The sequence below is a fragment of the Eptesicus fuscus genome, chromosome 7 (assembly GCF_027574615.1).
Source record: "Eptesicus fuscus isolate TK198812 chromosome 7, DD_ASM_mEF_20220401, whole genome shotgun sequence".
Lineage (NCBI taxonomy): Eukaryota > Metazoa > Chordata > Mammalia > Chiroptera > Vespertilionidae > Eptesicus > Eptesicus fuscus.
The window spans coordinates 81,473,594-81,485,869 of NC_072479.1; the positions used below are offsets into that span (position 1 = coordinate 81,473,594).

The following is a 12,276-nucleotide window of genomic DNA, read 5'->3' on the forward strand; positions in this document are numbered from 1 at the left end:
ACCCGGGCCTAGGTGCACGAGGCCTCACCCGGATCCAGGGACACATGGTCTCACCCAGACCCAGGAACGTTTGGCCACTCCCAGACCCAGGGCCACTTGGGCTCACCCGGGCCTAGGTGCACAAGGCCTCACCCAGATCCAGGGACGCATGGTCTCACCCGGACCCAGGGACGCTTGGCCTCTCCCAGACCCAGGGCCACTTGGGCTCACCCGGGCCTAGGTGCACGAGGCCTCACCCGGATCCAGGGACACATGGTCTCACCCGGACCCAGGGACGCTTGGCCTCTCCCAGACCCAGGGCCACTTGGGCTCACCCGGGCCTAGATGCACGAGGCCTCACCCGGATCCAGGGACACATGGTCTCACCCGGACCCAGGGACGCTTGGCCTCTCCCAGACCCAGGGCCACTTGGGCTCACCCGGGCCTAGGTGCACGAGGCCTCACCCGGATCCAGGGACACATGGTCTCACCCGGACCCAGGCACGTTTGGCCACTCCCAGACCCAGGGCCACTTGGGCTCACCCGGACCTAGGTGCACGAGGCCTCACCCAGATCCAGGGACGCATGGTCTCACCCGGACCCAGGGACGCTTGGCCTCTCCCAGACCCAGGGCCACTTGGGCTCACCCGGGCCTAGGTGCACGAGGCCTCACCCGGATCCTGGGACACATGGTCTCACCCGGACCCAGGGACGCTTGGCCTCTCCCCGACCCAGGGCCACTTGGGCTCACCCGGGCCGAGGTGCACGAGGCCTCACCCGGATCCAGGGACACATGGTCTCACCCGGACCCAGGGACGCTTGGCCTCTCCCCGACCCAGGGCCACTTGGGCTCACCCGGGCCTAGGTGCACGATGCCTCACCCGGATCCAGGGACACATGGTCTCACCCGGACCCAGGGATGCTTGGCCTCTCCCAGACCCAGGGCCACTTGGGCTCACCCGGGCCTAGGTGCACGAGGGCTCACCCGGATCCTGGGACACATGGTCTCACCCGGACCCAGGGATGCTTGGCCTCTCCCAGACCCAGGGCCACTTGGGCTCACCCGGGCCTAGGTGCACGAGGCCTCACCCAGATCCAGGGACACATGGTCTCACCCGGACCCAGGGACGCTTGGCCTCTCCCCGACCCAGGGCCACTTGGGCTCACCCGGGCCTAGGTGCACGAGGCCTCACCCAGATCCTGGGACACATGTTCTCACCCGGACCCAGGGACGCTTGGCCTCTCCCCGACCCAGGGCCACTTGGGCTCACCCGGGCCTAGGTGCACTAGGCCTCATCCCGATCCAGGGACGCATGGTCTCACCCGGACCCAGGGACGCTTGGCCTCTCCCAGACCCAGGGCCACTTGGGCTCACCCGGGCCTAGGTGCACGAGGCCTCATCCGGATCCTGGGACACATGGTCTCACCCGGACCCAGGGACGCTTGGCCTCTCCCAGACCCAGGGCCACTTGGGCTCACCCGGGCCTAGGTGCACAAGGCCTCACCCGGATCCAGGGACACATGGTCTCACCCGGACCCAGGGACGCTTGGCCTCTCCCAGACCCAGGGCCACTTGGGCTCACCCGGGCCTATGTGCACGCAGCCTCACCCGGATCCAGGGACACATGGTCTCACCCAGACCCAGGAACGTTTGGCCACTCCCAGACCCAGGGCCACTTGGGCTCACCCGGGCCTAGATGCACGAGGCCTCACCCGGATCCAGGGACACATGGTCTCACCCGGACCCAGGGACGCTTGGCCTCTCCCAGACCCAGGGCCACTTGGGCTCACCCGGGCCTAGGTGCACGAGGCCTCACCCGGATCCAGGGACACATGGTCTCACCCGGACCCAGGGACGCTTGGCCTCTCCCAGACCCAGGGCCACTTGGGCTCACCCGGGCCTAGGTGCACGAGGCCTCACCCGGATCCAGGGACACATGGTCTCACCCAGACCCAGGAACGTTTGGCCACTCCCAGACCCAGGGCCACTTGGGCTCACCCGGACCTAGGTGCACGAGGCCTCACCCGGATCCAGGGACACATGGTCTCACCCGGACCCAGGGACGCTTGGCCTCTCCCCGACCCAGGGCCACTTGGGCTCACCCGGGCCTAGGTGCACGAGGCCTCACCCGGATCCAGGGACACATGGTCTCACCCGGACCCAGGGATGCTTGGCCTCTCCCAGACCCAGGGCCACTTGGGCTCACCCGGGCCTAGGTGCACGAGGGCTCACCCGGATCCTGGGACACATGGTCTCACCCGGACCCAGGGATGCTTGGCCTCTCCCAGACCCAGGGCCACTTGGGCTCACCCGGGCCTAGGTGCACGAGGCCTCACCCAGATCCAGGGACACATGGTCTCACCCGGACCCAGGGACGCTTGGCCTCTCCCCGACCCAGGGCCACTTGGGCTCACCCGGGCCTAGGTGCACGAGGCCTCACCCAGATCCTGGGACACATGTTCTCACCCGGACCCAGGGACGCTTGGCCTCTCCCCGACCCAGGGCCACTTGGGCTCACCCGGGCCTAGGTGCACTAGGCCTCATCCCGATCCAGGGACGCATGGTCTCACCCGGACCCAGGGACGCTTGGCCTCTCCCAGACCCAGGGCCACTTGGGCTCACCCGGGCCTAGGTGCACGAGGCCTCATCCGGATCCTGGGACACATGGTCTCACCCGGACCCAGGGACGCTTGGCCTCTCCCAGACCCAGGGCCACTTGGGCTCACCCGGGCCTAGGTGCACAAGGCCTCACCCGGATCCAGGGACACATGGTCTCACCCGGACCCAGGGACGCTTGGCCTCTCCCAGACCCAGGGCCACTTGGGCTCACCCGGGCCTATGTGCACGCAGCCTCACCCGGATCCAGGGACACATGGTCTCACCCAGACCCAGGAACGTTTGGCCACTCCCAGACCCAGGGCCACTTGGGCTCACCCGGGCCTAGATGCACGAGGCCTCACCCGGATCCAGGGACACATGGTCTCACCCGGACCCAGGGACGCTTGGCCTCTCCCAGACCCAGGGCCACTTGGGCTCACCCGGGCCTAGGTGCACGAGGCCTCACCCGGATCCAGGGACACATGGTCTCACCCGGACCCAGGGACGCTTGGCCTCTCCCAGACCCAGGGCCACTTGGGCTCACCCGGGCCTAGGTGCACGAGGCCTCACCCGGATCCAGGGACACATGGTCTCACCCGGACCCAGGAACGTTTGGCCACTCCCAGACCCAGGGCCACTTGGGCTCACCCGGACCTAGGTGCACGAGGCCTCACCCAGATCCAGGGACGCATGGTCTCACCCGGACCCAGGGACGCTTGGCCTCTCCCAGACCCAGGGCCACTTGGGCTCACCCGGGCCTAGGTGCACGAGGCCTCACCCGGATCCTGGGACACATGGTCTCACCCGGACCCAGGGACGCTTGGCCTCTCCCCGACCCAGGGCCACTTGGGCTCACCCGGGCCTAGGTGCACGAGGCCTCACCCGGATCCAGGGACACATGGTCTCACCCGGACCCAGGGACGCTTGGCCTCTCCCCGACCCAGGGCCACTTGGGCTCACCCGGGCCTAGGTGCACGATGCCTCACCCGGATCCAGGGACACATGGTCTCACCCGGACCCAGGGATGCTTGGCCTCTCCCAGACCCAGGGCCACTTGGGCTCACCCGGGCCTAGGTGCACGAGGCCTCATCCCGATCCAGGGACGCATGGTCTCACCCGGACCCAGGGACGCTTGGCCTCTCCCAGACCCAGGGCCACTTGGGCTCACCCGGGCCTAGGTGCACGAGGCCTCATCCGGATCCTGGGACACATGGTCTCACCCGGACCCAGGGACGCTTGGCCTCTCCCAGACCCAGGGCCACTTGGGCTCACCCGGGCCTAGGTGCACAAGGCCTCACCCGGATCCAGGGACACATGGTCTCACCCGGACCCAGGGACGCTTGGCCTCTCCCAGACCCAGGGCCACTTGGGCTCACCCGGGCCTATGTGCACGCAGCCTCACCCGGATCCAGGGACACATGGTCTCACCCAGACCCAGGAACGTTTGGCCACTCCCAGACCCAGGGCCACTTGGGCTCACCCGGGCCTAGATGCACGAGGCCTCACCCGGATCCAGGGACACATGGTCTCACCCGGACCCAGGGACGCTTGGCCTCTCCCAGACCCAGGGCCACTTGGGCTCACCCGGGCCTAGGTGCACGAGGCCTCACCCGGATCCAGGGACACATGGTCTCACCCGGACCCAGGGACGCTTGGCCTCTCCCAGACCCAGGGCCACTTGGGCTCACCCGGGCCTAGGTGCACGAGGCCTCACCCGGATCCAGGGACACATGGTCTCACCCGGACCCAGGAACGTTTGGCCACTCCCAGACCCAGGGCCACTTGGGCTCACCCGGGCCTAGGTGCACGAGGCCTCACCCAGATCCAGGGACGCATGGTCTCACCCGGACCCAGGGACGCTTGGCCTCTCCCAGACCCAGGGCCACTTGGGCTCACCCGGGCCTAGGTGCACAAGGCCTCACCCGGATCCAGGGACACATGGTCTCACCCGGACCCAGGGACGCTTGGCCTCTCCCAGACCCAGGGCCACTTGGGCTCACCCGGGCCTATGTGCACGCAGCCTCACCCGGATCCAGGGACACATGGTCTCGCCTGGACCCAGGGGTGTGTGGGCTCTCCCAGACCCAGGGGCGCTTGGCCTCGCCCGGGCACGGGATCCAGCGTCATCCGGGTCCAGGGGCACTTGGCCTCACCCGGACCCGGAGTCCGGCCTCACCTGGACCCAGGGGCATGTGGCCTCACCTAGACCCAGGGACGTGAGGCCTCACTTATACCCAGAGGCGTGTGACCACACCCGAGTCCAGAGGCGCGCAACCCCACCCGCACCCGGGTCTCAGCGGGGCCCCGTCTTCCCGATCCCAATTCCTGCCGGTCAATCCCCCCTCAGCAATTCCCCTGGCCATCCTTCCAGAGCTCCAGTATGGCTGCTGCAGAACTCGTCGGGCGGCGGCTCGGCGAAGCTCCGGTGCACCCGGTGCATGGCGGTGGGCCAGTCTGGCGTCGCTGTGTCGGCCCTTGGGTCTGCATCGGTGGCCGGTCGCCGAGCATGCGCACCTGGCCGCTTCCGGGGCGTTGAGATTCTTGACGGACTCGGAGGTCAGCAAGCGCGGAGTCTCCCACCCCATGTCTCATAGGGGCTCGTCTGTCCGTGCTTGGCTGCCAGTGGAGCCGTCCCCTCAGCCGGAGACCGCCGGGGGAACTGCGCCGAGCACGTTCCAGGCCGCTGTTGTATCGCCTGAGCCATAGTTCTTTTGTGTCGCCTGAGCTGTAGTTCTTAAAGTGTGGTCTTTGGGTCACCGGCATCAGCATCATCCCACATACCCCTCTTTTATTCTAGTTGTAGAGCATCTACTCAGCCAGCCCTATGGTGGTCTTGGATGGTGTCTGCTCTGCTCTCTTGTCGTAGTCTCAAAGTTGTTGTGGTAGGCAACAATCAGGCTTCCGCCCTATGCCTCCATCTTGGTCCTCCTTTGTATAGTTAAGTCTTGATTGTTGTTGGTGTCACTGGGGGGGCTCTCTTTGTCTATAAAGGAAGAGTTGCTGTGCAGGAGACACGTTTATGGGCCGGGTCTTGGTGCAGCAAAGCTTTGGCGCTCACTGAATATTCCCGTTGAATGTGTCCCTTATGCACGTGGTTGAAATCTGGTGTCATCTCCCACAGACCACTAGATGCCCTCGTTTCTGGGTCTCCAATGGGGTGTAGATCAGCTACTGCCTTAGGCACTCAGCAAGGATTACAGCAAAAACTGTAGTTTCTTCCTCCTGTCTGAGTGGCCCTGGAGCAGTCCGACTAGAACAGCAGATCATCTGGTCCGCTGCCAGAGGGCAGGCCACCCACATGCATAAGCCATTGCTTGGGGCGCAGGTGTGCCTGCAAGACTTGCGGGGCAGGTCTTCAAAACGTGCGGGGCGGGTCCCAGGGCGGGGCGGGGTCTCAGGGCGCCAACAGGCCATGGTGCGGCGAGCCGCGATGGCTGTGAGTCTGGTCCTTCTGCCTTCCATGTATCTAAGTCCCCTCGTTCCGCACTCCAGCGCAGCAAACACTGATTGCTGGGCGCACCTCTGCAAGAGTCCCGCCTCTCCCCGCAGGCATCTGGGTCTCCCGGGGTTCGCCAGAAGATGGGTTTCAGGGTGATGGAGAGCTAATCTCCCTTAGGTTTGGAACAAAAGCCCCTTTCCCCCGCCACCAGCCAGACCCACGCACCTCCACACCTCATCCCCTCCGATTTCGCTGGGTGCGAGGCAACAGAACAGCCTTTAACCTCCGCCGCCATCTTTTTCAAACTTCTCAATTTGTACTTCTTAATCCCTTCATTTCAGTCAACTCTACTGAAGTCTAGCGCCGCCGGGAGGTGCACGGAAAGGGCGCCCGGGCCTCCGTCCGGTGCGCGGTGCGCGCGTCCCGCGGAACCAGGCGCGCGAGGGCTGCACGGCTGGGACGGGCGCTGGGCGGCCGCCGAGCTCCAGGCACCGCCATCACCGTGTTCCGGACGTCGCCGCCGCGGCGTCCCCCCAATTTATACTTTTTAATCCCTTGAATTCAGTCAACTCTACTGAAGTCTAGCGCCGCCGGGAGGTGCACGGAAAGGGCGCCCGGGCCTCCGTCCGGTGCGCGGTGCGCGCGTCCCGCGGAACCAGGCGCGCGAGGGCTGCGCGGCTGGGACGGGCGCTGGGCGGCCTCCGAGCTCCAGGCACCGCCATCACCGTGTTCCGGACGTCGCCGCCGCGGCGTCCCCCCCAATTTATACTTTTTAATCCCTTGAATTCAGTCAACTCTACTGAAGTCTAGCGCCGCCGGGAGGTGCACGGAGAGGGCGCCCGGGCCTCCGTCCGGTGTGTGGGGCGCGCGGCCCGCGGGACCAGGCGCGCGGGGGCTGCGCGGCGGGGACGGGTGCTGGGAGGCCGCCGGGCTCAGGGCACCGCCGCTGCGGCGGCGTCCCCAGCGTCCCGGGCCGGGCGGCCTGCGGGGGCGGCGGAGTTGCGAAAGTGAGTGAGTTTCCCAGGGTTTCGCCCGGAATGGGGTTCAGTGCAATCGGAGCCGGTGCTCAGCGCACTCCGGAGCCTTTATCTCCTTCCTGCCAGTGAACTCCGGCCAGGTCATCAGCCGCCCCCTCCTCTCCGGTTCCATCCTCCCCGCAGGCGCGTGTGCTCGTGTCTCCGCCCGTTTCTCCATACCTCAGGCTTTTACGGCTTCCCCGACTGTCCCCGTGGCCTTCTCCTTCCCCCCAGCTGTGGGCATTTCAGTCCACCAACTTTCCTGTGGTTCTGGACGATGTCCGTTCTGACCTCTAGTTGTATTTTTGAAATTGTTGTGCCCGGCTGCAGGTTAGGTGTTTAACCTATGCCGCCATCTTGGTTTTTTTCCAACCTAAAATTCTTAATAGGATGACTGGCTCGAAGCCCTGCAAACAGCACTACTATTGGTACATGACTTTTGTGGATGCTTATCTGTATATATAAAACCCTAACATGTAAATAGACTGAATGGAGGAACAACCAAACAACTGAACAACCTGTTGCTATGACTTGTGTTGACCACCAGGGGGCACACGTGGAACATGGTGGGCATTGGTAGCAGGTGGCAGAGCACGGAATATGGCGGGCATTGGCTGCAGCAGGATGGTGGAGCAGGTGAGTGGGGGTGCCATACCATGGCGGGACACTGGTCACTGTCATCAGGGCGAGCCTCTGGTGGTTACTGAAAATTCTTTGATCCCGCATGCCGCAGTCCCATCCAGTGCTTGCACCTGCTGCCGGTGTGGGAGCCTCTGCTTGCATCTGCTGCTGGTGCCCGGCACTGGCCCCAAACACTCAGTGCTGTCAGCAGGTGTGAGTGGCAGCTGCCAGCCCTGATCGCCCCTGAAAGTTTCTCCTCCATCTCCCCCTGCTCCTGAGGGGTGATTGGGGCCAGCAGCCACCTCTTACACCTGCTGCCACTGCCAGGGCCACTGCTCGCACCAGCTGCTGGCACTGGCCCCAATTGTTCCGCACCATCAGCAGGTGCAAACAGGGCCGGCACCATCAGTGCGTGGGAGGAGTGGCAGTGGGAGCGGGGCTGCCGGCAGTCAGGAGACTGGGGGCCGTGGTGCGAGGGGCCAGGCAGGGGCACAGAGGATGGGCTTAGACCTGCCCCTGTGCCCACTGCAGCCTCGTGGCCCACAGTTCCTTTCAAGGTACACGAATTTGTGCACTGGGCCCTTAGTCCTATAAAATAAAAGGCTAATATGCAAATAGATCGAATGGCAGAATGACCAGTTGCTATGACATGCATTGACCACCAGGGGGCAGATGTTTAAAACAGGAACTGCCCCCTGGTGGTCAATGCACTCCCACAGGGGGAGCACCACTCATCCAGAAGGCAGGCTCACAGCTGGTGAGCGCAGTGGTGGTGGCAGGAGCCTCTCTCGCCTCTGCCACAGCGCTAAGGATGTCCGACTGACGGCTTAGGTGGGCCTGAGCCATCAGTCGGACATCCCTCAAGGGCTCCCAGACTGCGAGAGGGTGCAGGCTGGGCTGAGGGACCCCCTACCCTGAGTGCACGAATTTCATTCATTGGGCCTCTAGTTGATGACAATTGAAAATTATTGGCAATTGTTTTGAAGGCTCTCTATCCTTGCACGTGCCATCTTGAATTAATTTATATTGTACTGGGTTCATTAATAGTTTTTCTTTATATAGATATCGATCTTGTCCTCCATGTTAGCAAGTAGAATGACTCCAAACAGGCCTCTGTCACAGAGAAATTGAATTAGGATTGTTAACCCAACCAATTTTGGTCTAGGTTCAACAACAGCATTATGATTCACACAAGCCCTGAAAATCTGGGTGCTGAAATTGTATTTTTCTGTAAAGTAAAATTAATTAGACTTCCATGTATACCAAATAAATGCTTTAAAGAAACATAAAATGACAAGCATTAAAGTTTTGTAAAATGAAACATAATTTCAATTTAATTATTACTAAAGCAAAATGTTTTCATTTATCTGAAAGGTGAAACTTATTTTGGTTAAATATTAATTGGAATACTATTTTCAATTTTGAGGTTGGCAATTTCAATTCAATTCATTCAGTATTTACTGAGCATCTACAGTAGGCAAGGCATTGTGTTACAGGAAATTGAAAGAGCTTATAAAATGCAGTAATGTGATGAGTAGAATAGAAAATAGACAAATGAATAAAAAGTAAGGTTATTTAGTTTTTAGGATGGGGAAAGGGGAGGCTGAGAATAGGTACATTATATACAGACAATCATGTTTTCAGAAAGGAAAAAAATAGAGGCAATATACTGTGTGATATTAAAATATCAACAAGGAAAAGCTTATTGTTTCTAAAGGTTCTGACTCACTAGAAATAATTTCTGTGGGAACTTGCCTTTCATTCTTGAAAAATTTAAAGAACTTTCTAAACTAGTTTAAGTAGCTCTGTCTGTTAACAGGGATCTATGGAGGCCCAAAACCTCATTATAAGTTTGGGACTATCATGGTTTTTACTTAGACTCCAATGTAGTATGAGTATAATTGTCCCAGTTTATGACTTTAACCCATACTCGCTTCATAGATCATCCTATATAATAAAATTCTAATATGCTAAGTGTCTGATCATCTGGTCGTCCGTTCAACCAATCAAGTGTAATATGCTAATGATATGCTAAGGCCTCTCAACCACTCGCTATGACATGCACTGACCACCAGGGGGTAGACAGTTGACTGGTTGACCAGTCGCTATGACATGCACTGACCACCAGGGGGCAGATGCACCGAGCAGTAGGTTAGCTTGCTGCTGGGGTCCAGCTGATCAGGACTGAGCAAGACAGGCCAGACACACCCTGGAGCCCTTCCACGGTCCCTCCCCGGCTGGCCAACCTCCTGTGTCCCTCCCTGGCCCTGATCATGCATTGGTGGGGTCTCTTGGCTTGGCCTGTCCCTCTCGCAATCCGGGCTGAGGGACCCCTTCCCCCACCACCCCGTGGAGTGCACAAATTTCGTGCACTGGACCTCTAGTCCATAATGTCACATAAAAGTGATAGTGAAGCATGCAACAGGCCCACTGAATGCTATTTTGGTAAGAGCACCTCTGAACTTGCACTTTAAGGGAGATTAATAAATCAAATGAGTTGGGTAAAGCAGCTAGGCCCTGAGAATCACAGCTACCGGTAATGATAAAGCTTGGGGAAAGAAAGGCATGGGGAACATGAGCATAATCTTTAAATAGTTATACTTTTCCAGAAGTGAATTTTAAACTGACATTTATACATGGGCAAATTTACAGGTAACGGTTGGAATTGACAGAGAGGCTATTTTTTTCTTAATAGAAAGATCATGAAATGCTGGAAGCTGGTGATAGCCACATTTTTAGAATTCAAGTGTAGACTGCTAGGGAAGAAGAGCAGATTGCCTGTAGTGCCCAAAATTGAACTCTACTAGAGTCTCAATAGGAGCAGTACCGCCCCCCTGAGGGTACTTTGAAATTTGCAGAAATGTTTTTAATAGTTAAAACAGAAGCTAACGGGACTTTTGTGAGCAGGACACAGAAATGCTAGATGTCCTGCAATGATGAAGGAAGCTCCAAACAGAAAAATTGTCCATATCCAATGTACCACGTGACTTCTAATGTCACACCAGAATAAATCCATTATAAATATAATTGCAAGTACTTTACCGTGTAATATTGGATTTTTTTCAAGGAGTTAAGTAAAATAACTTAGAAGAAAGCTGTCAGCACGAAAGATATACAAGTGGAATTAAGAAGTGATTTAAAAATTATGTAACAATTTACTTTTTCTGCCCATAGTGTCTATTCAATATGTCATGTATTTCCAACTACCTATTTAAGTTTAAAGGGTTTCAGTGCAAGAATTTATTTTTTGCATGGCAAATATAAGACAAAAAATTTAAGACTTAGTGCAATGAATTACAGAGAAATGCAACTATTGGGTAAACTAAGGAAAGATTATTCTTTGTTTTCTTTGGGCTATTCTAGGAGTCTTCTACATGTACATTACTGTCACCTATGCTACTCATGGTATTTAAGCTGCTAACAAAAATACCCTGGATCAATCTTAACTTATAGCTGCACATATGAACATATGCAATAAGAGTGATTATTTGAGACTTATAAATACACTCAGACACAGCTTAAAATTAGCAGACATCTGAAACAGTGATATCAGTGAGTTATGTTAAGTGTTTTAAAATATTTTGCCATTTTATATATTTTAATTTTTAAAAAACAAAATAAGATCTCTGCTGGGAAAATTACATATTGAATTGGAATACATTTATTTTGGGTGTCAGTACTCTTAAACTGGTACTGTCCCTTGAGGTCTACCATACAACTTTTTGCCAATCCATCCTCTTTTGCCTGCTGCTGATTATAGGATGATCATCTCTGAGGTCCCCTTAGCTATTAGAAGCTAAATGAATATATCAATGTATGGTACATTGTTGAATATAGAAGATGTGTTTGTGTTGCACAGGGTCATATCTTAGTTGTGTTTCATAATATGGAACACTATTTTGATACTACACTACACAATAAGTTTTAGCTCATTCTCAAGAATATCATACTTTCCTCATTTTCCCTCATCCACAGCTTATTATTTTTCTTGGCATGTTATTTCTACTTTAATTAAGGTTATTTCCCTCTTTCTTTTAGCAGATGAAAATATATCTAGTCTCTTATTACTTCTCTTAATTTTAGGTTTTATTCTATCTGTACTTATGCTTGCTCAGTTATTTATAACTAATCAACATGAACTTGTCCATTTCTTTCTTTATTTGTATACTTCTTATATGGAAGAACTACTGATCCTTTTACTTCTTATAAATTCCAACTTATTCATATTAATAATGTGTAGTCATCAAGTAATTTCATTATGATCTTTTTGAAGAGCTGTATCTGAACATATACATAGGGAATCCATATCCATTTATTATAAACTAGAGGCCCAGTGTGTGCACAAATTCATGCACCAGTGGGGTCCCTTGGCCTGGCCTACGGGATTGAGCTGAAACCGGCTCTCTGACATCCCCTGAGGGTTCCCAGATTGCGAGAGGGCTCAGGCCAGGCTGAAAGATCCCACCAGTGCAAGGTCAGGGACGGGGAGGGACGTGGGAAGTTGGCCAGCTGGGGAAGGACCGCGGGAGGGCTCCAGGACATGTCTGGCCCATCTCACTCATTCCCAATCGGCTGGATCCCAGCAGCAAGCTAACCTACCAGTCGGAGTGTCTGCTCCCTGG

The 12,276-nt window shown here is 56.7% G+C and overlaps 1 protein-coding gene across 1 annotated transcript in view; it reads right to left on the reverse strand.

The window, feature by feature from the left end:
• Window positions 1-12,276, reverse strand: part of PTPRO (protein tyrosine phosphatase receptor type O) — a 115,587-nt gene that overhangs the window by 59,561 nt on the left and 43,750 nt on the right. The window lies entirely within an intron of this gene.